The sequence below is a fragment of the Cydia pomonella genome, chromosome 16, assembly GCF_033807575.1.
Source record: "Cydia pomonella isolate Wapato2018A chromosome 16, ilCydPomo1, whole genome shotgun sequence".
In the NCBI taxonomy this organism is placed as follows: domain Eukaryota; kingdom Metazoa; phylum Arthropoda; class Insecta; order Lepidoptera; family Tortricidae; genus Cydia; species Cydia pomonella.
The window spans coordinates 9,943,893-9,967,216 of record NC_084718.1 but is presented as its reverse complement, the minus strand read 5'-3'; the positions used below and the strand labels follow the sequence as shown (position 1 = coordinate 9,967,216).

The 23,324-nt window shown below is 34.8% G+C and overlaps 1 protein-coding gene across 1 annotated transcript in view; it reads left to right on the top strand.

Moving 5' to 3' along the window:
* Nucleotides 1-3,328: 3,328 nt before the first annotated feature.
* LOC133526134 (monocarboxylate transporter 4-like) overlaps nucleotides 3,329-23,324 on the top strand; it is an 82,250-nt gene continuing 62,254 nt past the window's right edge. The window contains exon 1 of the mRNA XM_061862611.1: nucleotides 3,329-3,854. The gene's annotated coding sequence lies outside the window, so the exon portion shown is untranslated. The remainder of the gene's footprint in view (nucleotides 3,855-23,324) is intronic.

Sequence of the window (23,324 nt, the reverse complement as noted above, 5' to 3'; positions counted from 1 at the left end):
TATCCAATTTTATTTTATTGTTTATGTGTTATTTATATGTTTTTGTGACTACCTGGCAAGGGTGTTGTGAGTTTACCTATGTCTAATAAAGATATTGAGTAGTTACAGAGGTAAATATTCAGAATTAAAAATAGTAATTTGATGTTTGCGTCCGTGTGTGCATTCAGTGCATTTATAGAGTTCACGGGGAGTTCTATATTATTAATTTTAAACGCACTTAATTGTGTATACTTTAAGTTTAAAATTATCTCCGACGTTTCGAAGACGGCAGTGTCAAAAGTGACATTCCTTCAACCAAAAACGGCACTTTTGTCTTGATTTTATAGTATCATATTGGAAACAGATATGTAACTAAAACTCGCCAATTGGCCTAAAGTTGACATGAGCATTTTCTTCTGTTGATCTGAATCACATAATATAATTTCAAATTGGTGTGTTTTTATTCTTATTATCACTGAAGTTAATTGGAAAAAACAACACATAAAAACAAAACAGCAAAGGAGCATATGGTCAATGATAATTAGGTTTTTTGGTCCTGCGGTAAACAAGCTAGAAGAACCGTATCTTCACACGTAATCAAAACGTATTTGTAATTACCTTTAGGTCTCTTCTAAATGCTGCTATACTAAGCTATATCATTATTTAAGATATCTATTTTTGCAAAAATATATGCCTTTCAGCTGTATGAATAAAGCGTCCATATAAAAAATAAGAATAAAAATTTATTAAATACAAAACACTAAGACAAGACCTAAAAATGACATTAGTGTAGACCAACTAGATGACATGACTAACAGTATGTTCAAAAACACAGGCCTAACTTCAAGCGTGCTACGGAACTCTTTTATGAAATTCCAAATCTTACATGTCTTCTTTTTGTGGTCACAATAATATTACGGAATCGAGAATTTGATTATGCTTTAGCAAATCAAAGAGAATGTGGTAGATAAAAGATACGAGTATTTTACGTATAAGGAAACAAAATTGGCGTAATTATACGTAATTGAGTATTTCGTAAAACTTGCGCTGCGATTTTATGATATTTAATAATGTACCGGTTGAAGTGACGGATTTTAATTATTCGTGCCACTTTCTATTAACATGGATAAATACAAATGATATTTTTTAACGTTCGGACATACTCTTCGAAATGAATTTCTAGGTCATACTTACTATTATGGAGACAACCTTCATTTACAAAAATAGCTGTTTCACACTCTCGCCTAGATAAGTTTCAAAAGCAAAGAAATGACATCTTTTTTCGAGGATTCGGTCTAAGTATAATGTTTTTGCTATCCTTTTGACTATTTATTACAATGAAATATTGTACATTGAAATATATGTTACATACCTACTAAAGAAAAAAAAAACTGCCTAATGCGAGTTCGTTTTACTCGCGCACCGAGAGTTCCGTACAAACTTTTAATTATCTCGTGTAGCTATAAAGGCGAAAGACTTTTAACAGAAGTACCTATATGAAATATAATTGTTTACAGTGCTGTCTATCGGCAAATAGTCTAATTATTTATGTTGTTTTTCGAGGATAATTTTCTATCATGTGGAACGATTTCAAAAATTGATCTTTTATTTGAAAAAAAGTGTATGTAATGTAATGTCACAGAAATTTGAAGTGTAATAAACAACCGTAAAGTTGTTTAAATTGCAAAGTGAACACTGAATTCGGAAAGGTTTTTTGTTAATTTAAAAAAGTCACCAAGATAGAGGTCTGATTATATTATTCCTGTAAGATTTAATGTTAATATTATGTAAACTTTTCATAATTTTTCGTCGGTAAACTTCGGAGATAAGGGGGTGGAACGCTGTGACAGATAGACAGACAGATAGACGGACAGACAGAGTAGCACCATAAGAGTTTTTTTTATACCTTTTTGGTACGGAACCGTAAAAAATGACCAAGCCCTACAAACGAAAATAATTAACATTAATATCTAGGTTGTCTGGAAGAGATCGCTCTATAGCTATAAGGCCGCCTGTTGTTTACCTCTATCTTCATGTACTATGTGTGTTTCCATGTTCATTTATTCTGAGGTTGTGAAATAAAGAATTGTATATCTTTTTGTTCAATTAATTTCGATATTAGCACCTCAATAGTAAATAATGCAGGAAGCAACTTTGAGCTCTAGTATAAAAACAAACCTGGAAACTTGCTGCAGCTGCAACTTATCAGTTGGCGCTATTCAGAAAAGAACGAACGCGGCGAACAAAGTAATTTGAATGCATGATTGAAAGCATTTGACTTTCTGTTTGAAATTAATTTAAGTTCGTTTTTTATAATAGAACGTACTTGGTTATGTTCAAATTATATGTTGTTAATAAACTTGAAATACAAAAATATATACCTATAACCCAGTTAGGGAAAATAAAATTAAATCTTCATTATTATGTATAGACAATGTTTCTGTTACTATAATAAAGCATGCAGGTATTTATTTGATGCAGGTTTTTAACTGAACTAGAACAAAACGTTACAGAAAGTATCCATAAGTGCTGATGCTGACGCGACAAACACAAATTTTCGCATAAAGCTAAATGAGTTGGACCAAGGAAACATAATTAAAAAGTTAGACCACGCACAAAAGTTGTTTGACTCAGAGGTATCATTGGAAAGAGGTCGGGAACGTGGCGACGACTTTTTTGGAATTACTGTTCTTGTTTCTGATTATGTTTTTTATGAGTGTTGCACTCCAGTTCTCAAGATACGCTGGTAGGTCTTGCGGCTATAAAAAGATATTGTTTATTGCGTATTATCGGCTCCTTTCATATTCCGCTACTTGTCGGCAAGAATATAGCGTAATTGAGAATATTACAGCCAAGAAAGGATTTTCTAAAGAAAATGACAAGAAAAGCAAGCAAACTAGGAACACTATCGGGTGCAGGTATTTCATTCTTACGCTTCATTTTAATGGTAAATATCTTTAACGTTTTCTATGCTTGCTATGAAAACGCTTTTTTACGTTGTAATTAATTGAAAAATTAATTTTATACTAATATCAAGTGGTTTATAGCGAGTTTACGTTTTTTTTTACAAAAAGATACATTTTGTTTTGTAGTAAATAATTGCTCTATTTTTTCCATTGTGAATTGGAAATATATTTCACATTATGTTGGTTTTACAAAAGCTTCGTTGTCCCCAATTTGAAAGTACGTTTACATATTTATGTAATGTACGTAACTGACTGCAATAATGTGATTAAAATTATTTAGAAAACAATATTGTGTTTTTTACGTACTTATATAGTTCGTTATTGTTTTAATTTTTGTTATCGTTTTAAGTTTAACAATGACAGATTAGTTGAAATAATTGGGCCAATTAAACAATCATTTTAGAATCTGGGTTAAGGCGCCGTAGGTTCGGGTTCTTCTCTCACTCTCACTGAGTGTAAGCGTGAGCGAGACGGATGGGTGTGCTCGGGACCGCGGCTATCATGTTTTTGAATTTTAATTTGTTGTAAGCTTTAACCCAAAAACAAAACTAATCGATGAGTTCCCTCAAACATTTTTTTTTTTATCAATATCGCATTTTTAGAAGTAATTTTCATATTTTTATCTTTTGTGCATACATTGTTACGTTTTTTTAAAGTGCGTTTGATCTAAGTATAAAGTTTCAATTTTTTTTCATAGGTTGTCATAGAGATTTGGCCATGAATCGCTGAAAGCCGCGGCCTGTTCCGGCGTTCCGGCTCGCGCAGCTCGGGCCGTCCGGGCCACCAGTGCCGTGTCGGACGTCTGAGCTGTTGCACGTCGCGCCCGGGCCGAATCTCCCGCACTTTTACACGTTCGCGTGTAGTGACTGCCATGTTTAGTGTGTGATACTGTGATGCTATTTGAAATTGGTATGTATTTTATTTTTAATTATAAAAAAGCGTAATTTTATAAATGTATTTGTGTTGGTTTTATTTATTATTGACGTTGACATTTGGTAGGCAATTTATTTTTATGACTATCAAGTTAGTATTATTTGTGTAAAAGTTTTATTTGTTTTGGATTGCTCGTAAAATGTTATCTTCTTCGCAAAGGCACTTTTCCGTTAAATATATTACAGTTTCAGGAAATATTTAACTTCGTGTTTTAAAAGATAAAATGTATCACATAACGAAGTGTAGCAAAAATAGTACCTATAGAGATTAGGAAAAACTACAAGAAAAAATAATTTTGAGGCGAAAATTTGTTGGCAATGTATGGAGGGTTGGCCGACTTGGATGACCTGCCCCATAGAAAAATATTTTTTTTCGCGTCAAAAATTCAAAATACGATACCGAATGTGCCCTAAAAGGGATCCCTACTATTTTTGTTACACCTTATATAAATAATTTGGTTGGCCGTCGAAATAATTTGATTATTTTTATTGGCCAAGTCTGAAATGTATACGAAGAAGTAAAACTGATATCTTAAAGCGACTCCTTATTCTGGAAGTCACAAGCTTTTTAGTAAACAATATCTGCTGAATAACCCACATGCATAGTTTAGTTAGGCATGTTATTAACCGGGCAACTAAAAAATAAATTATCGGCACCTAAAAAAATTGAAATAGGTGTTAAAATTAATAGTTTGGCGACAAAAGCGGAGCCTTAAAATATTTCATAATGAGCATTATTTTAATGCCGTTACAGCCTTTGTTTATTTTAAGGCAAGTACCAATTATTTATTTGGCAACTGAATTATTATATTGGAGAGAAATTGCCGTTTAGTTAATAGTACAGTCGCATGCAGAGAAAAGTGAACTTTCCACATGGAGGTTACGAAGCATGCTGGCGATGCATGTGGTACTTGAACTGGTATAATTTGTTAAACACCAAACTGTCTAACAGGTTGCATTAAGCTGAGAAAAATTGATTAATTAAGTATAAATACTAGTGTACCTGTACTCTGTATGCAGTAATGATCATAGGTTGTATTTTAACCAGTTTTTAAATTTAAACGCCTTAAAATATATAAACCGTCCTAATATTATATCAGGGAATTATGTTAAGCGTTTATAAGGCAGAGCGAATATATTTCTCACCTAGTTTTGAACATATTTTGATTAGGATTCAATTTTGCATAATTTCTGACACCCTTATGCTTTGTAAAGGGTTAGTTGATTATTTTTTTAAATCCGCTCCTGAAAATGACATTGGTGTCGCACCTAGAGTGTAGAGTTTGTAATCCGTTGTAATAATTATTATTTTCTCTGAAAGCCTCGTTATCTATCTTTTCTAGCAACATACACATGAACGACTTTCAGGCCAATCCAAACTTACATTATGACATCAAAATTATATCTAAAGCCCGACCAGGAATATATATGATCATTGTCAAGAGGGCGCTGTTATTCTCATGTACAGGGTGACAGTTCAGTTTAGTAAGAAAACTTAGTTTCAAAGATATTCCGCAATATGGCGCGTGATCATATGTTACTGCAGTTGTAAATTATTGCATAAAAAATATTTTCTACATATTTGGTATCTATGCAGGTCAGTAAGACACATGTAAATACTCGTATATTTATGTACATTTTAATTTCATATATTCAGTTTTATAAACTGAAATTAATGCAATAAAATATAAAAAGTGATCAAGCCTTCAGTCATGCAGGCAGGATTCAACTAAGCTCTATTTTATTCCTTAAGTTCTACTTTCATTCTGCATAATCTATGAACATAGTATAGTACATATTTACTTACGTTCTAGAAAGCCTTACATACGCCTACATTGTGTTTATTTCTAATTGCTAAGACGAAACAAAGATGTAATTACTGATTAACCGAACTTACCTTATGTAAAGTTCCATCATAATTATCGGAGTTGCTTCGTCGAATAGATAAAAATCACTACTATGTGAAATATCTTCAATATACTTACCTAAATAGGTAAACATGTATAGGTATAAACTATAGTTTATGCATATTTAGATGCAAAAACTTTTTTAAAGGTATGTTGTTCTCTGAACTAAATTGGTAATGTCAGATGTCAATACGTCTATAAAAAAAAATTTTTTTCTATTCTCTAAAATTCAATGTTTCAGGCCATGCATTACGTGAAACACATACACACCTGGTAGAGTCTGCGCGTAAAGAGAAGAGCCGTGGAATGTATGGGGCCCAATACGTTCCACAGTGTACAGTAAATAATATTATAAAATAATTTGAGCTGTATGGACACAATATGAATAATCTCAGTCATAAAGCGGCCATGATATTTTGCATATATAATCTTCTTCACATAAGTCAATATGGCAAGTGACAGCCCTATCTTCTATCGCAATACAGTATTAAACAAGTACTTTTAGGCGAAATATACCCCGATGATTTGTAATACATTTGATTTTATTTTGTATCGAACAAAATGTATGCATGCATGTAACTGTTTCATTGACCAGTTAGCAATGTCGCTAGTTCGGGAGGTTAATTAAATAAAAAAATCGAAACAAAATTGCAATCTTTTAAAACGTCATAGGTTAGGTCTAAGCTATTTCATGCCTTGTCACAGTCATAATTAATGAAAGGTCTATGGTATGAACTGGCATATAAATTTAATTTGTTAACTGTACCTATCAGTCCAATTAATATTCTTGATTACAGTTTATTGAGCAAACCGTGTCTTCGCATAAAATAAATATATTGCAATTGAAACAGAAATCCATTTATTTCTACTTCTTTGCATCTGAGTAATGTGGTTGCTGCAGTAATTGAAACAAGATTATTTTGTAGCTCAAAGTTCTGGAAAAGGAATTGCGGTACACCGTTACAGCAGCAGGTTACATTGTACAGTGAGCTGCAAAATTGCAATAATTTATGAATGAATTCATTGATAAAGTTGCCATGAAATTTCACGGTTGATGGTACATTACCTCTAAGTACATTACTTTACCGCCTGGTCTGGTTTTAGTCGAACCGGCACCGATGCTAGGGGGCCTGCCGTGAAAACCTCAAATTCGCAAATTGCGGGGATCTTTCTCTTTTACTCTCCCTAAGACGTAGTTTAGTGTTGTGTTCCTGCCGGTGAGTAAGGTTGCCAGAGCTCAACGAGGGGGGTGGGGTTAGGGTCGGTAACGCGCATGTAACGCCTCTGGAGTTGCAGGTGTACATAGGCTACGGAGACTGCTTACCATCCGGCAGGCCGTATGCTTGTTTGCCACCGACGAAAAAATAATAATTAGAGTGACAGAAAAAAATGCCCGCAATTAAGGAACTTCGACTTTCGCGGGTATAGCCCAGTTGTTTTAGCTGCACCGGTGCCATTGGTGGAAGTACTTTTTGTGACATTTTATTGAATAACGATCTTAGCATACTTATACTAAGATACCAAAATCTTAAAAACCACGTAAATATGTGAGTTGCATAGACTAAAGTCAAGTACTTTTGAATGAGAAATGTTTCAGTGAAAGAATAAATATATCCTAGAGTATACTAATTGAGCTACTTATGTGAAATCGTCACACGTCAATCAGATATTATAATCAATCAATCAGAAATTAAAATAAGGGTGACAGCTGGTAACTACAGTTGCCAAAAGCACGTGAGTGGTTAGGTAAAAACGTTAAGCACATGACGAAAGTGGCATCAAAGACGTCCAAATCGAGAGCAACTACGAAATTCGGAATGTTCTATTAAATATTTGTTTTATAACCAGTAAATGAAACGCGGAACAAGAAATTGTCGCTGGGGGAAAAGTTCGTATTAAATTTTAACCGCAGTAACCGCTAGCAATAAACCAAAGCAACGTTTCAAAAATACGTTCTGGAAATAGGAGCTCACTCGTATTTAGCAACTTAACAGTCGAGTGTTTATACGGCTTTTCTTTTTCTTCATTTATTTTGTTGTTATTTTTAATCACCAGCTGTCAAAGTTGCGTGCGGTTTCCAAATCCGAGATTTATTTTTTATACGATAAACAATTATAATTTAGTTTTAATTAGATACTTTTTTTTATAATTTCCATTTTGGTATTACTGGTAAGTGCAACCTACACTTGCAGTGGGCGTGGGTTTAAATCCCACTTCTGAAGTGTTAAATAATAAACACTCGTGAAAATAATTATTAATTAATTATTCCAACTTATAACAATAGTATTCACAATCACAATAATCTCGACTTACTACAACTGTTTGTTAGCACAACTGCAAATCAACTGAACGCCGTCGGCTGAGTGTAGTTTCATTTTATACCCAACCAATAATAGTCTTTTCAATTTAAAAAAATATCCTTGACTTTAAAACAAATTAAGTTAACCTATGTTAAATACCAAAAATCCTACACTTTCCTCGTATTCGAAATGAAAAGTAGAGAGTTAAACTCGGGTGAAAGGCATCATTTTAGTTTCGGACTATTGGCGCTCGAACGCAGTGAGCTGAACTTTCTCGACTGAAATGAGTGCCTTCAGTCCCTTGGTTAACAATCTACTATAGCAGGTACCTACCTGCATACATACATACTTAGTTTTCCAAAAATTATTTTTTTCTTCTGTGCAATATTATAACATTATAACATTCTGAGTAATATAATACAATAACATTGATTAATTATTGTGGAGTTTAAAAAACCTCAAATAAGTATATAATGTAAAGGTAAATTGTATATATATATTTTTGGCTAATTCTATTTAAGCAAAGCTAAAATAATAATGTAATTTAATTGGTAACCGCAAAACAGGATAATTAGTCGCGTTGTAAAAAGGTTAACAAATTATGGACTTTATCTCTATTAACAATAAATAGCGCCTATAATACGTATACCACTTCTCTATACGTATATGTAATAATTCTTGGCGGCCACCTCCATATCATGTGAGTCATGGGAGAAGCTTGCAACTCGGAGATCAGGCTGGCGAACTGCTGTCAATACGGGTCTTGATAACTTTGAATACACCCTTGTTGACTTGAAGATCTTGACGCCAAACGATGTCGCCGTCGACGGATACATCTGGGAGGATCTCTTAATAATTTTAGAAAAAAAATTATAATGATGAAATAAAGGCCTTGTTTTCTGTTGTATTATAGGCCAAAATGAAATACTTAATACTTACTATATTTGACTATCGTATCTTGGTTAAAAGATAACTCCTACAATATCCCTGCATAGTGGCATAGGAATTCCGCCGTGTTCCATTTAAGCCCTTATCGTGGGCATAACTCAACTAATATGAATGTACTGTGCTCCTAACCTAACGCACCGATGAAACACTTTCCATTCACGTTACGGCAACGTTTATGTTCTATATTTTCTGAATTTAAATTCTGTGAAAACGGTTTTCATTACTTTCAGGTAAATGTAACTCCCTGGAACTTGTTAACCTTTGATATGCAGTAACGGGTAGGTACTACAGAAACTTCGAAGATACCTATTTACATTGCCCAAGTTTGGTTGTTGCGAGGCAACTAACTTGCGCGGATTCGTGTGTAGTTATCAATTTTGAATTATTTATTCGTATGGCACAATTGTTAAGTTGTCAACAGTCACTGTCGAGGGTAAATAAGTCCGCAGGGTTTCCGTCAAATTTGCTAAGTACTGAATGATGTGCTCGTTGTCCTACACAGGATTCCTGCAATCGCACTTTGGAGACCCTATATCCACATTTGTGCAGGAATGATCGTGAGCGATCGCAGCCGGTTCTCAACCTATTCAGCTGGCACCATTTTTTCTAGGCATTAAAAAACCAGATGGTTTTACTGTAGGGCTGATAGTAATCCCAATCCTTTCGGGGGGGCGATTCGTCCTCTTTTTAAGTTTGTTATGCAAGTAAGTTCTGCAGGAACACTTGCGTTAAGGTGTAGTTCTAGTGATGGGTTTCATGAGGTTCAACTCCTCAGATCTTGATGACTTCAGATTCAGACCTTAAAACTTGAAACGCTTCGGGCATGAAGCGCAAAAATGTTTTGGAGAAACCAGTTTGTTGGCGCGCCACGCTCTAATCTCACTTAATATTTTCATTTAACGATGATGATTTTAAATAAATAACGATGATGATGATGATGATGATGTAATCCTGTTATCCCTCCTACCTGTTATCATTAGGAACATAGGGTTCGCAGAAGAATTTTCCATTTGGCGCGATCCTGGGCGACTACTTCCAGCTCTTTCCAGCCGAATCCAGTTGAGCCAGCCTCCTTCTCAACTGATCGCCTCCATGAGGCCGCCCTGATCGTCTACTGCCAGCCGATTGCCAGCGGAGACACTGCTTGGACAAGTGGTTGTCTGGTCTACGGAGCGAGTGTCCGATCCATCGCCATTTCCTTACAAGGATTTCCTGGCCTATGGGTTTCCTATGGGAATATTTTCATTTACATACACTGATTGTATGTGATTATAAATTTTGAAGTCAGTGCCAAGCCAAATAGTTACAATACTTTTTGTTCTTAGTTCGTATCGAACTACACCAGGGTGGGCCTTGGGTTTGACGGCGACTTCAAACTTATCAGTTTGCTAGCGCAAATAAAACGTGGTAATATTTTGTTTTACCCTTTTTGAAGTCAGTTTTACTTTTTTATTATAATCTAGTAGCCTAAGGACACTAAGGACAAATACATCATGTAGAATTACTAATGTCACAAATGCCAAAAAATTCACATACGATTAGGGGGCAATGTTAAAAAACCTTAAGTAGACGTCAACGCAATTCAATCCGCGCTTGACCGGTGTTTCCCTTTCTGAATACCTACGCAGATGACAGAGGGTGGCTAGTTTCTGTGAGCAAAGTGATTGTAGTACTCAGCCTCCGACTGACGATATGGAGGTCCTTTGAGAAACAGTTCAAGTGAGCTAATGGGAGCGATCCATTTGTAGAAAGCATTTTAAAAGTCTCGACGACTTCTGTTTCGCATGACTGATTTAATGAAAATTCTGGTGAATTGTGTCGATTGTTTCAAGAACATGAAAAGCTATCGTATAAATTTGATTAAAAACTACAGGAAATTTATCAAAATAATATGGCTGGTATTTAACTGATCACCACATAAAGTAAAATTTACCACCAAAATTAAAACTTCATTATAAAGTTAAATGATTACCAATTTCTTACATTTTGCTAACCTATTAAAGCAAATGACACCAAACGTAACTAAACTAATCATTTGATTCGGTCAAGTTATGTTCTATTGTATGGGGAAGACAAACAAATTATATCCAGCTTGAAACGAATGTAGTATGATACCTGTGGGTATGGTGATTTACGCGCACTTTAGCGTCTTCTCTCCTCTCCCTGACACAAACCCCCCCCCCCCCCCCTATTAGCATGATTTTTTGTGTAATTTAAGACCTTACTTTTTTGGTGTTTAGTATATTTTTTGGTAAGAGATTTTTTTATTAGGGGTATTGTGTATTTTTTTATTAATGTTCATTATATTTGTACCCAAATGATATTTTATTATTTAGATTCAGACAAATTTACAAATCTAGAAATTTAAACCAAGATTTGACCAGTCGGTGAAAAAATACTTTGTCTACTTTTAAGTTAGCATTTTATATTATTTAGGTACAGTCAGCCAAGAAAGTGGTTTACCACTTTTCGACTCTATCACTTGACAAATAAACAAAACTCCGCCTCCCATAGAGATAGCCAGTTACGATGCATTTAGAATTCTTTATCTTAATAATGAAAACTTTAAAAGCAGGTAATGAGACAAACAATAGGTAGTAAGGACAGTTTATTAGTTGTTTTTGTTTAGGCTAAACTTTGCCTCCCCATAAAGATGACCAATTGCATTTAGGAATCCTTATCTTAGTTTGCAAATGCTGGCCACTACACAGACAATGGACGACGATAAAGTTTACCTGAGCTAACCTTTTTTTTTCGATACCAACTTCTTTTATGTGCCACACTATTGGTTGTCACTTTTGTGTTATCGCTTCACCGCCTGCAAGACGTTTAAAAGATTTTCGCTCTTAAGGCGGTTCACCGCGAATGTCCCCGATTATTGGGTTTGATAGCATTCACAATCCCGGATCATGATGCTATAATAAAATAAATAAATGGGTCAATTTAACCAAACGAGCATATTTATCTAATTTCCATGGAATTTTCAAATATTGATTTAGTTTTGTTTAGGTTTGTTTAAAACTGGTATATTAATATTATTTATGACTAACATATATTGTTTTGTTTTTTTTATATATACCTATTGTTTCGTTTGTAGCGCTGGTGGCCTAGCGGTAAGAGCGTGCGACTTGCAATCCGGAGGTCGCGGGTTCAAACCCCGGCTCGTACCAATGAGTTTTTCGGAACTTATGTACGAAATATCATTTGATATTTACCAGTCGCTTTTCGGTGAAGGAAAACATCGTGAGGAAACCGGACTAATCCCAACAAGGCCTAGTTTACCCTCTGGGTTGGAAGGTCAGATGGCAGTCGCTTTCGTAAAAACTAGTGCCTACGTCAAATCTTGGGATTAGTTGTCAAGCGGACCCCAGGCTCCCATGAGCCGTGTCAAAATGCCGGGACAACGCGAGGAAGATGTATGTATATATTGTTTTGGTTTTTTAATGAGTTTCGAGTATCATAATCGTAAGCTTTAACGATAGAATTTGCTAGCATTCGTAGACTTGCAGCGAAATAATAAAAAAGTGATATTTAATGTATTCATTTAAATTTCTATAATATATGGCCCAGTGTTGTGTTGTTCCACGATATATGACCTAAATGACGAAGACAAAACGACATACAATATCCATAGTAATCGCATTTAATTAATAAAATAAATGATGATTTCAAATTCCCGTGCCTAGAAAACGAGGCACGGGAATTGGGTTTCGTCATAAATAAAATCGTATAAAATCTAATTCGCATATTACAGAAATTCTATTTTATCCTCAATATTAAGATATAAACGGGCTATGTCATACTAGTGTTCGTTATCGAAAATATATTTAAAATATATGTATTATTGTAGCCATGAAAATTAGATAAAAATTGTCGCCCTACCCGTTTTTATAGTTCTGTCGTAAATTTCTAGAAACTTGAGTGACTTGTCAAAATCGTACCTATATTATCTGTTAGAAAGTGCATGGCAGAATAAGAAAAGGGAATTGCAGTAACTACTAGTCAAGGCTTTTTACGTGTGACGGTGATCGGCTTTGAAATTTTTCAACAAAAAAATACTTTCGATCTCGGACAAAATTTAAACATCGATCACGAGTTATTTACCACAAAGGAGTTAATCTTTTATATGTTCAGTGATAGTAAATATCATCTAGTTTAAGTATTTATTAACATTCAATAAGTGTACAGTTTTTAGTAGGAAGTTTCATTATACTCAAAAACAGATTCCGGACAGGGCACGGGAGTAGTAATTTGAGCCTTTAAGTATTTTTAAGTGTACCCTAAAAACAAATTAATCAGTGAATTCATGTTGACCTCGGTGTGGAAGTGTTCAGTGAAGTTCATTCAGTTCAGTTCAGTTCATCATGAAAAAAAAATCCTACTCCTACCTTCCGATTTTCATCACGGACACAAACAAAATCGCGTTCAGAAAATTATCGAAATGTACATTGTACAGTGAAACGTACTTTTGCCTTCCTAACATAAAAATTCGAAGATGGACGACGAAAACATATGTTTCGTCATTATCAATCAATGATCTAATCAGCTTGATACTCTATCATTGAATGCATTAAATTTTAGGTGTGTTTGACATATATCAAACAAGCCCTCAAAGCAAATGAATAAACAGATCCGCTCAAGCTCTTTGTTTATTACCTCATCAGAATCAATATTCCACATCAGAAACTCAGAATTCGCACTAATGAACAAGGACTCGAAGCATTATACTTACTTATGATGTAAATACGAGTATAACTTAGATTAGATACTAATAGAAAACATGGATTTTTAAATGGTATTCCTTCATTACTTTTGCAAGCAAGTGAAAAGTATTAAAGAAGGTAGGCTTCGCTTCTTTATGTGTTGATTGTATTGGTAATGTGTGGTTTTAATTGTGAGGGGAATGTTGAAATCAAACACAGCTATAGTGAGCATATTATGAGGTATTATTGAATAAAATAAGGTTTCAATTTCAAAAACAAAACAATTTCTTTGGACCTCAGGAGGCTAATACATAGCCCATTATCTCGAAAAAGAATCATGCTGACTCATTCATATTTGTGTGGGAGAATTCCGTTCTTACACGCAGGATCGGTACCCACGTACAAAGAAATGTGGCATAATAGCTGCTTATCGCTAGAAAAATATTTTTTAGCCCGCAAAAACTTCATGTTTTTAATCCGGAATTTCCTATAGGTATACACTTTAATGATGAAACAGGACCACTGACGAGTATATATACTTATAAGGCTCGTTTGCATTTACACATAGAAAACAGCGTTATGCTTAGAATTTCTATATAAATTTAACCTTTTTTATGATTCCTTACTTAGTCCACTTATACTGGAAAATATCTTTACATAATTTGATGTATATTAGCCATAGCCTCTACTTTTTTCGATTTTATGATTATTGTCAAAACTTAGGAGCTAAAAACAGATTTCATACAAATTTTAAATGCTTCTAACTCTTAAAATAAATGAAAATCCAATAAAAACCGTAGGGGCATAGCTGTGGTTGATATACAACAAATTGTGTCAAATTTTGTTCAATAATATTAATAACCAGTGAGCAAAATGAGGACTACGTTTTCTCCACTCTAATTAATGATTTTATAGTTTTAGTTTTAACAGTAGAGAGATAAATAATTGATTGATTGAATGAGTATATAAGGGGAAGTTTGAAAGTAACACCGGTAGCGGAGAAGATGAGTGGTAGGTTAGCGTGGTATGGACAATTAATGAGGAGGGATGAATGCCAGGAGGAGGAAGAAGAAGATAAATAATTGATTGCCACAACGAAGTATTCCCGGGCACTTCAATCTTGTAAGGCGATGCACGAATAAATATTATAAATATTATAAACATTTTCCGAGCAGAATTTTATATTCCCGTCCCTAGAGTATTGTATAAATTTCGGAGATGAAATGTAGCCTGCGTCCTTCAAGGTGACAGCGCTGTTCTTGGCATATTTCAGAAAGGTCGACTTATCTTAAAAATAGGACTGCCAATACGAGTATTACTTTTAGATCGTTACTCTATTCTCAATGTAACAACAATCCTTATTAGTACGTGTAATATACATTAGTGTATATATAAATACATAAATTAATATTATAAGGAAATTAGCACACAAATTGATTAAGCCCCAGAGTAAGCTCAATTAAGGCTTGTGTTATAGGTACTAGACAACGATATATAAAATGTAAATGCTAAAATACTGAGGAACAAATATCCGTAAGTAGGTAAATAAATATCAATATATATATGTTGGTGTGGTTGTATGTCTATATATGTGTGTAATATAATATGAGTAAATTTTTAAATAATGTTGTCATGTGGTCAATTTCCATAATTGTTAATAGTTGCTATGTTTTTTAAATCTTTTTTCTCACTGTACTCACGTCAGAAATAGTTATTTGTACAACAAGAGAGCAAAGTTTCATATTTTATCGAGTGCTTGTTTTGAGTCCCGTGCAAGCGAAAGATTCTAAATTAGATTATATAATCTAATTTAGAATCTTGAGCGTAGTAAGGGTCTCAAAAGCGCACGAGATGTAAATAACTTTGATCTCGTGTAGTACACAAAATTGTTCACGTCAGTCAGCCATCAAAAAATACAACCTGAAAAAATGTAATCCGTCTTCATCACTATTTCAGCCATGTTTTCTGAAGGTATTCTAACAATTAACTTTAATTACCGCAATAAAACAAAACGAAAGAAATTTCAATAAAATAATACAAAAATAATGAATTAACGAACATTAATTGTCAGTTAAATCGACAGCTATATAACGATACTATAGTAGATATTTGTCAACTATAGTAGAGATCGTTAAAAGTAGTTAAGTAGAATTATTTACTGCGTAACAATTGCGTAAATTTGTACAAGTTCATTGTTTTTATTGTATAATAAAATACGTATAATATGGTGTTTTATTAAATTTTAAACTTTTATTTCATTAATTAATTATAACGAATGAATACTCGTAGGGTGTTTAGGAACGATGTGGTCTGACTTATTTCGGGGGTCTATTATAAACCGTCAATATACCGTTGAATTACGTATGCACTTTTTTTGTCTCTTTCTTTTTGCTAATGACGTGAAAGGGACAAAGACAATAGAATCCAAATACTTCGAACTTGTATTAGGCCCCGCACGTTGAAATGACATTCGAATATAAAGGTCACTTGAATGTTATTTCGTCTCACAGCAGCAGCTCGAACAAGGGTAATTTGCTCCTTAAAAAAAGTGAGCAAAATGCGATTTTATATTGATATTGATTTTATATGCGAATAATTTGTGATAGTTACCTATCTAATGCCTAGAAGTATTGTATGTCAAACAGCTTCACTACACTTAAATCGACCGGGATATAAACCGTGATTACTTTTTATATTGTTTTTATTGATGTAACTGTGTCGAAATATCGGGAGCTCAATAAAAACAATATAAAAGGTAATCACGGTTTATATCCCGGTCGATTTAAGTGTAGTGAAACTAACCATGAATCATTCAAAACTGTAACTAAACAGCTTACCTTGTATATGACAAAAACGTAAACTTTTATCACAATAGATAATCACAATTTATCAGTTCCCAGCGACGACCGGAAATATTTCTGTATTCACGAGGGCTTAGGAACACAATATGATGAACATCGCTCGAGGCATGATTGATCATTGTGTTGTGACGGCCCTCAAGTAGTTAGTTAAACAGCTCCCTGGCGGCGGACGCAATTAAATGTTGTACCACTCTGGCACAAATTGCACAGAAACATCCAGAATGCTATGCAAATTCAAACTGCTAAGTGACATTGTGGATTCAATTAGTTAGCAAACATTGAATACCTAATCGTTAGGATAGAAGTTATTATCTTTCTTCATTTAAAAATTTCGTAGGAGTAGGTTTTCAATCAGTGGGATTGTTTTTTTTTTAATTAAAGTGCTCCCGTTTCTTCGAAGACTTAAAATGGGCTTAACACTTGGTCTCACCGTCATCATCTCAGTATTCTGGAATTCTAGCTCGATAGACTAGTACATGTTCTTACACACCTGATAAAATCATTTGTTCAGGAAAAAATATGAATGATGACTTTTTCTTCAAAAGATACCTACTTACATATTTTACTAATCGTATTATATCGAATGAATGTATTAAGTGGCTTTGTAAATAAATATGTAGAGCGATGTCGCATCCAGCCAAACAGTTTTGATCGGAATTTATATTCCATCGCGTAGCCGCCTGCGTTTTCTCACAAAACAGTATCGTGAGTGGATTTCCGCTCACATAGAGAGCTTTACAAAATGCGATGAACATTGCTGTGTACCTATTCATGGATTAAAAACCAGGCTTGAACATAGCTTTACTATTGTATATAATTTAAATAGATTCAGGAGCGAGTACAAACAAATAAACACGATTATTTAGAGGGCCTGTCTGACTCAACTTAATGACAGATATGGTGACGCTAAATTAAGTATGTCCACGTTTTCGACTATCTCAAAGTTACTTAAGTATTACCGGCCCCCAGCGTAAATTTTAGTACTGAATAATTCATTACAATAAAAAGGCAATTAGTATGATAAGTTCGTGAGATATCAGGTTGAAAGTTTCAACGCATCAAAGGCACCCACCCGAAATCTATTTATCTCATCAAAACAGATTCACTTGTTTCGTACATTTTATTTATACATGCTGGCAGGAAAGTTCTTTGAAGTTCCCAGAAGTTTCCAGCGAAAGTTCGTAAAAGGTCTTTATTCTGTTTGCGCGGAATTTCGTTTCCTTTCCATCTTTGTTCCTAACTGTCCTTACAGAAATTGCGCTTCAGTAGTTGACAAAGTTATTCGGGTCCTTAAAACGCAATGTTTGATATGGGATCATCGAATAAACAAAGAAAATAAATGTCCTCGCCGTCAGTCAAGGGTGAATGAGCATCACATGCTGAATCGTCATTAAATATGTACCTAAGGCTGTTAAAATTCTATCATTTATATATGTTTTTATTTTTCTTGAAAATTCAACGTTACTCGATTATTCTTTCCTAAATAATGATTTATTATTTCCTTACGAATTATTGCCTAACAGATAAGCTATTTATTTATAGATGATTGCGAGTTTCCTTCAAAAACATGAATAAATAAATAAATTTGGGACAATATTACACAGATCGACCTAGCCCCAAATAAGCAAAGCTTGTACTGTGGGTACTACGCGACGATATATATACCTACATACCTACATATATAGATAAATACATAGAAAACATCTATGACTCGTTAACAAATATCTGTGTTCATCACACAAATAAATGCCCTTACCAGGATTCGAACCCGGTACCATCGGCTTCATAGGCAAGTGAGCTTGCGTATGAAGCCCACTAGGCCAGACTAGTTGTCAATTTACATTATTAACTACATCAGCCTAACGGTTTGGATATCTTCTATGACGTATTAATTTTCCACGAGTAATACCAAAGATCGTTGAAACGATGCCGCCATACCTTTGAAAAAGCGACCATACCTTTTGGCGAAAAAGAATTGCCTCACTGGTTAGGAGAGTACGCGGAAGCAGCAACAGCACGTTGGACTAAGGACGTTGGCCGATCGCCACGACTGCCCGCTCACAAAATGCTGGGTTGCTGTGGTTATTGGGAGAGACAAATAGGGTAAGAACATATATCGCTCCCAATACCTACTAGGTATTTTTTTTGTATTTTGTTCAGTTTCCTGTAAGATACATAGATTTATTAAGAAGTTAAATTACTAACCAATTCTTATGGATTATGGTCCAAAATAAACAATTTTTTTATTTATCTTTTTATTTGGCTTTATGCTCTATGTTGCGAATGCAACTTATTATCTATATAAAAATATTCCCAATGCAGTAGCTAAACGCAGCCGTTGGGCTCGGCTAGTATTCGGAGGCTTTTCAAAAGCACCAATAGGAGCGCTCCACATATTTTGTATCGCGGCCAATTAGAAGCACCTTTTAAACCACTTTTTGTACTGATCAAATATTGCAAACTCACTCTTTCATCATCCTCCATACTATCAACACCCATTTTCTACATTTAACCGTTTTGGCAAGAATCCTTGTAAACCAGAGCCCCTAGTGTAAATTTATTCGATAGCGTGACGTACGCGTTTGCGTTAAGTGTCATTTCATTCATCAAAACGTCCCGCTTGGGGCGCTGTTTCTAAATCCCATACAAAATGAGACTTAACGCAAACTCGTATGTCACGTTTCGCTATCGAATAAATGTACACTAGGGGTACAGTATCTTTTGGAAGAGTATACCTAACACTTCATTATAAATCGAAGTTTTATTTGAGTCGTCGAGATCCTGACCTGCACGGCGACTACACTCTATGACATGGCGCCACTTTTTGGTATTTAACAAATGTAACACATATCAGTGAAAGAGTAAGGATCAAAGTAGATGGCATTCTAAAAGTTTTAATCATATGTCGAAAAGAGTGCAGTAAATTTACTGCGGCTACAAAGTTTTCTTTGACAATCCACCTCTATTTCAAATTCTCTTTGGTCATACTAATCAAGCTTCCATGCTTTTATTGTAAGTTATCACGAACATGTTATTTGAAAATATTGTCTTATTTCACATTTCATTTTATCAAATACATTAAATAAGACCATGGCAATACTGTGCAATGTCGCATCATCCATCCGCAATCACGCGCCGCCGTCTGAGCCTTTAATGCGCCCGGTAATTGCTAAATGCGCCCGACTAAGATCCGACGATCTATCGCCGCGCCGCACGTCCCAGCCATGAATCGAAATCCGACTCTATTCAGCAACCCCTTTGTTCAGACACCGGTTGTCGATGACGTGACACACGCTTAAATAGCGGTATGTCGAAGGCTGCAAACAAAAAATGAGAAACCCTCAATAAATTTCCTAACTCAGAAAGTTTAACGTTTAAAACCCCTCAAGTGTAGTGAAGGAGTTGTAACATTTAGAAACATTTGTAATTGAACAATCGCTGGCTTCTAAAATAAACAAGTACATAAAACAGAAAACGAGTGTATACCCACTTGTTTTATGGCTTAGAACAGGGGTTCCCAAAGTGTGCGCCGCGGCGCCCTGGTGCGCCGTAGAAAGTAAAGCGCCGTGAGTTCTATCATTATACGAAACCACAAATATTCGCTGGTACCTATTTGAGCGCTCGCATCGGCAAATAATATAGCGTCGTGTCACTCTTTTTCGACCGTGATTTTAAATTTACAAGGGCGCCGTTGCAAAATACTAAACTTGTAACTGCGCCGCATGTTGAAAAAGATTGGGAACCTGGCTTAGAAGTTTCTTTATTACTTATTTAAACTTCCTACTACTGCAAACGGAAGTCATCACCAAAGTTTTGTTTAAGCTGGCGCAGAAGTATGGATGTATTCACTTTTATCCAGGTCAATGCATAATCTCTTTATTAAAGAGATTATGCATTGACCTGACTGAAATAATATTTCTTTGTGTATATTTTACTTATTGTTATGACTATAGGTATGTAAAAACATTTAAAATCCTCTGAGGCAGCACAAACCTCGAGGTTTTATTTCGAAAAGCTTATTTATGAAATTAATTTAGGATTAAAGGGTAGAAAGTCGGATAAAAATAATGACCTTACTCATTATTTTGGCAATAGCCTTTATTTTACAAGTGCTATAATTACACAACAACCTGTTACTTATTATTATATCTGCGAAATGTATAACGATACGTGAAACTAATTTTAAACCTAAACTTTGCTAGGGCACAGATGTTGGCAGAACTTTTTTATTGAAAGTAAAAAAGTTGGCAAGTTATGCCAAAGCTGATAACCTTTATTAAATTAATTTCGTTAAAAGTGTTGAGCGTACCTCATCAGCTCTTAGAAATGCGTATGGGATTTGTCTTATCTCGCATTTCCAGTTGGCTACCTAAATCAAATTCATACGGCGTATAAATTGGTTCGAGTCTCATTCCTTTCATCATCAAAATGTTATGGTACAGCGAGTGTGGTAGGGCATTGCGTGTAGATTTTAAAGAGTCTACTAGCGCTCTCATTAAAATGTTAAAAAGACTCATAAAGCTAGCTGACCTCGACTTGATTTCATGATACGCGGTTCGCACAATCCCTTTTCTTTTGAAACAGCACATTCACCTTCATTCCATTAGCATTTTTATAGGCTCTTGAGGCTGTCGTTATCTCAACAAGGCGGCATGCGCTGAGAGGTGCTGAAATTGTGGCCCTTTTCATTTATTTTCAGTTGAACATTAGGATGTTTCTCTAACTCGAGGTGAGAGGCCAAACGCGACGCGAACGTACGTCGCGTCGTCGGCAGTCGTTATGTAGAGGTCTGTGTGAGTTCTGTGGGCATATTCATATGTGACAGGAACTTTTGCGATACATGTTTATATGACATATAATATAATAATAATTTATACCCATAAAGAATTAACAATTTTAAGACAAACAAATTTCATGGGGAACACGGTATCCTGTCAATTTTACGCATCTCAGATAAACCTACAAAAAACTCACTTTGAGAAGAAATATGAATAGCATGAAAGTAACGGCGCATATTTCCGAATTTGAAAACAAATTTTAAAATTCAAGCAAGTAAAAGGATTACAAATCTCATGGGAAATCAGAATACATCACTATAAAAGAATTTTCGCGTTTTCCTTCCTCCCTGCGATTCATTCGGTATATATAAACTAATATACGTGTAGCTGATATGGCTGTCAGCGGCTGTCCTCCGGGATAAGAAGGCAGAGAGACCTCGTGTTACCTATTAATAAAATCAATCCAAAGCCGATTTATTCTTAGAAAAAATAAGGGAAAATTTCTGTATTTTACCAAGAAACTTTTTCAATGGCAAATACTTGCGATATGCAGGAAGCATTTAAATCATTTGGCGGTCTGAAAATCCATGCGAAGGGTTCTAGGTAAACGTAATTAATTATCCCTTAACCCACGTTTTTTGCTGACACCAACTTTCAGAATATGTAATTTAGAAAATAACTCACCTTAATGGCGCAAACTCTGTCATAGCACCCAACGGACTTGTGAAAATACAAATACCTACTGGTTTAAGAAAATCTTCGATATCTGTTTTGGGTACCTGACCTTAAAATATTGTGTTTTTCAATTTGTTATAGGGCATAGCTTGGTAGAATCAATTAAATCAGTCACATCGGAAAAATAGTAGATAGTGCCATAAAGAGAGCAAAATGGCATATTTAGGGCGAGGCCGTACATTTAATTCTAAAAAACCGCGATTCTATAATAGAATCCAGAGAGTAGTGAGGGATTCTAAAATAGAATCCTGAGCTAGTGAAGGATTCAAGTGTGTTACGCCTAAGATGGAAATAATTTTTCTACCATGTGCTGCACATACTGCTTTTCACATCACTATGAGCGAATTATTATGTTTCAAAATATTATTTATGCAAAAAAAATATATAAATAGAGTCCTACAACAGCAAAAGTGTCACTTTGATCCCTCCTAGCAGGGAAGAAACAGTCATTTTCCGAGTAGGTGATGTGAAAAGATTTATTATGTTACACTAATAATCTGAAACTTCGTTCAAAGCTTGCGAATTATCAGTCCAATATGTGTCTAAGTTAAATGAAATAATATCTAAACTACTTCGCTGGATCATATATACAGTATAAATAAGTTAATAATCCATTAATAATCCACTTAATTACTTACAAATCCTCCCAAATATTGTTCTCAATCCTAGCCTTATGGGAAACTGTCGAAGAGATAGTTCAGATCCGGAAACCGCTACCAATTTTATTATTATATTGGACATGGTATTGGAACACCAGAACTGCTGGAAGACAGTGGCGCGGGTCATCATCAGCATCGTCAGCATATTTCAGTGTAATTACGTAATCAAAATGATTCGCGCCTCATTGTGAACACTGCTTATTGCATCCGAACTATGCAGAAAACATACACATAAGCACAGGTAAACAATATGCGGTCTTATCGCTAAAAGGCAACCTTTGGGTTGAGGAAATGTACATATACATATCTGATTAAATACACTATATTTAATGTATACACGGTGTTCCAAAATATACTACAGTGGCCAGGTCATAGAATTTGATCAGTTCATGGAATGCCATTTTAGAATTTATCACTTCATGATATGGTTAGGTTAGGTTTGACTTTTTCATGATGTGGCCAACCGACCATTTCATGCAATGATTGCCACATCATAAAATGATCAGTTCTTAGATGTGGCCACGACAAATATATAGACTACATTTGATTATCGAAC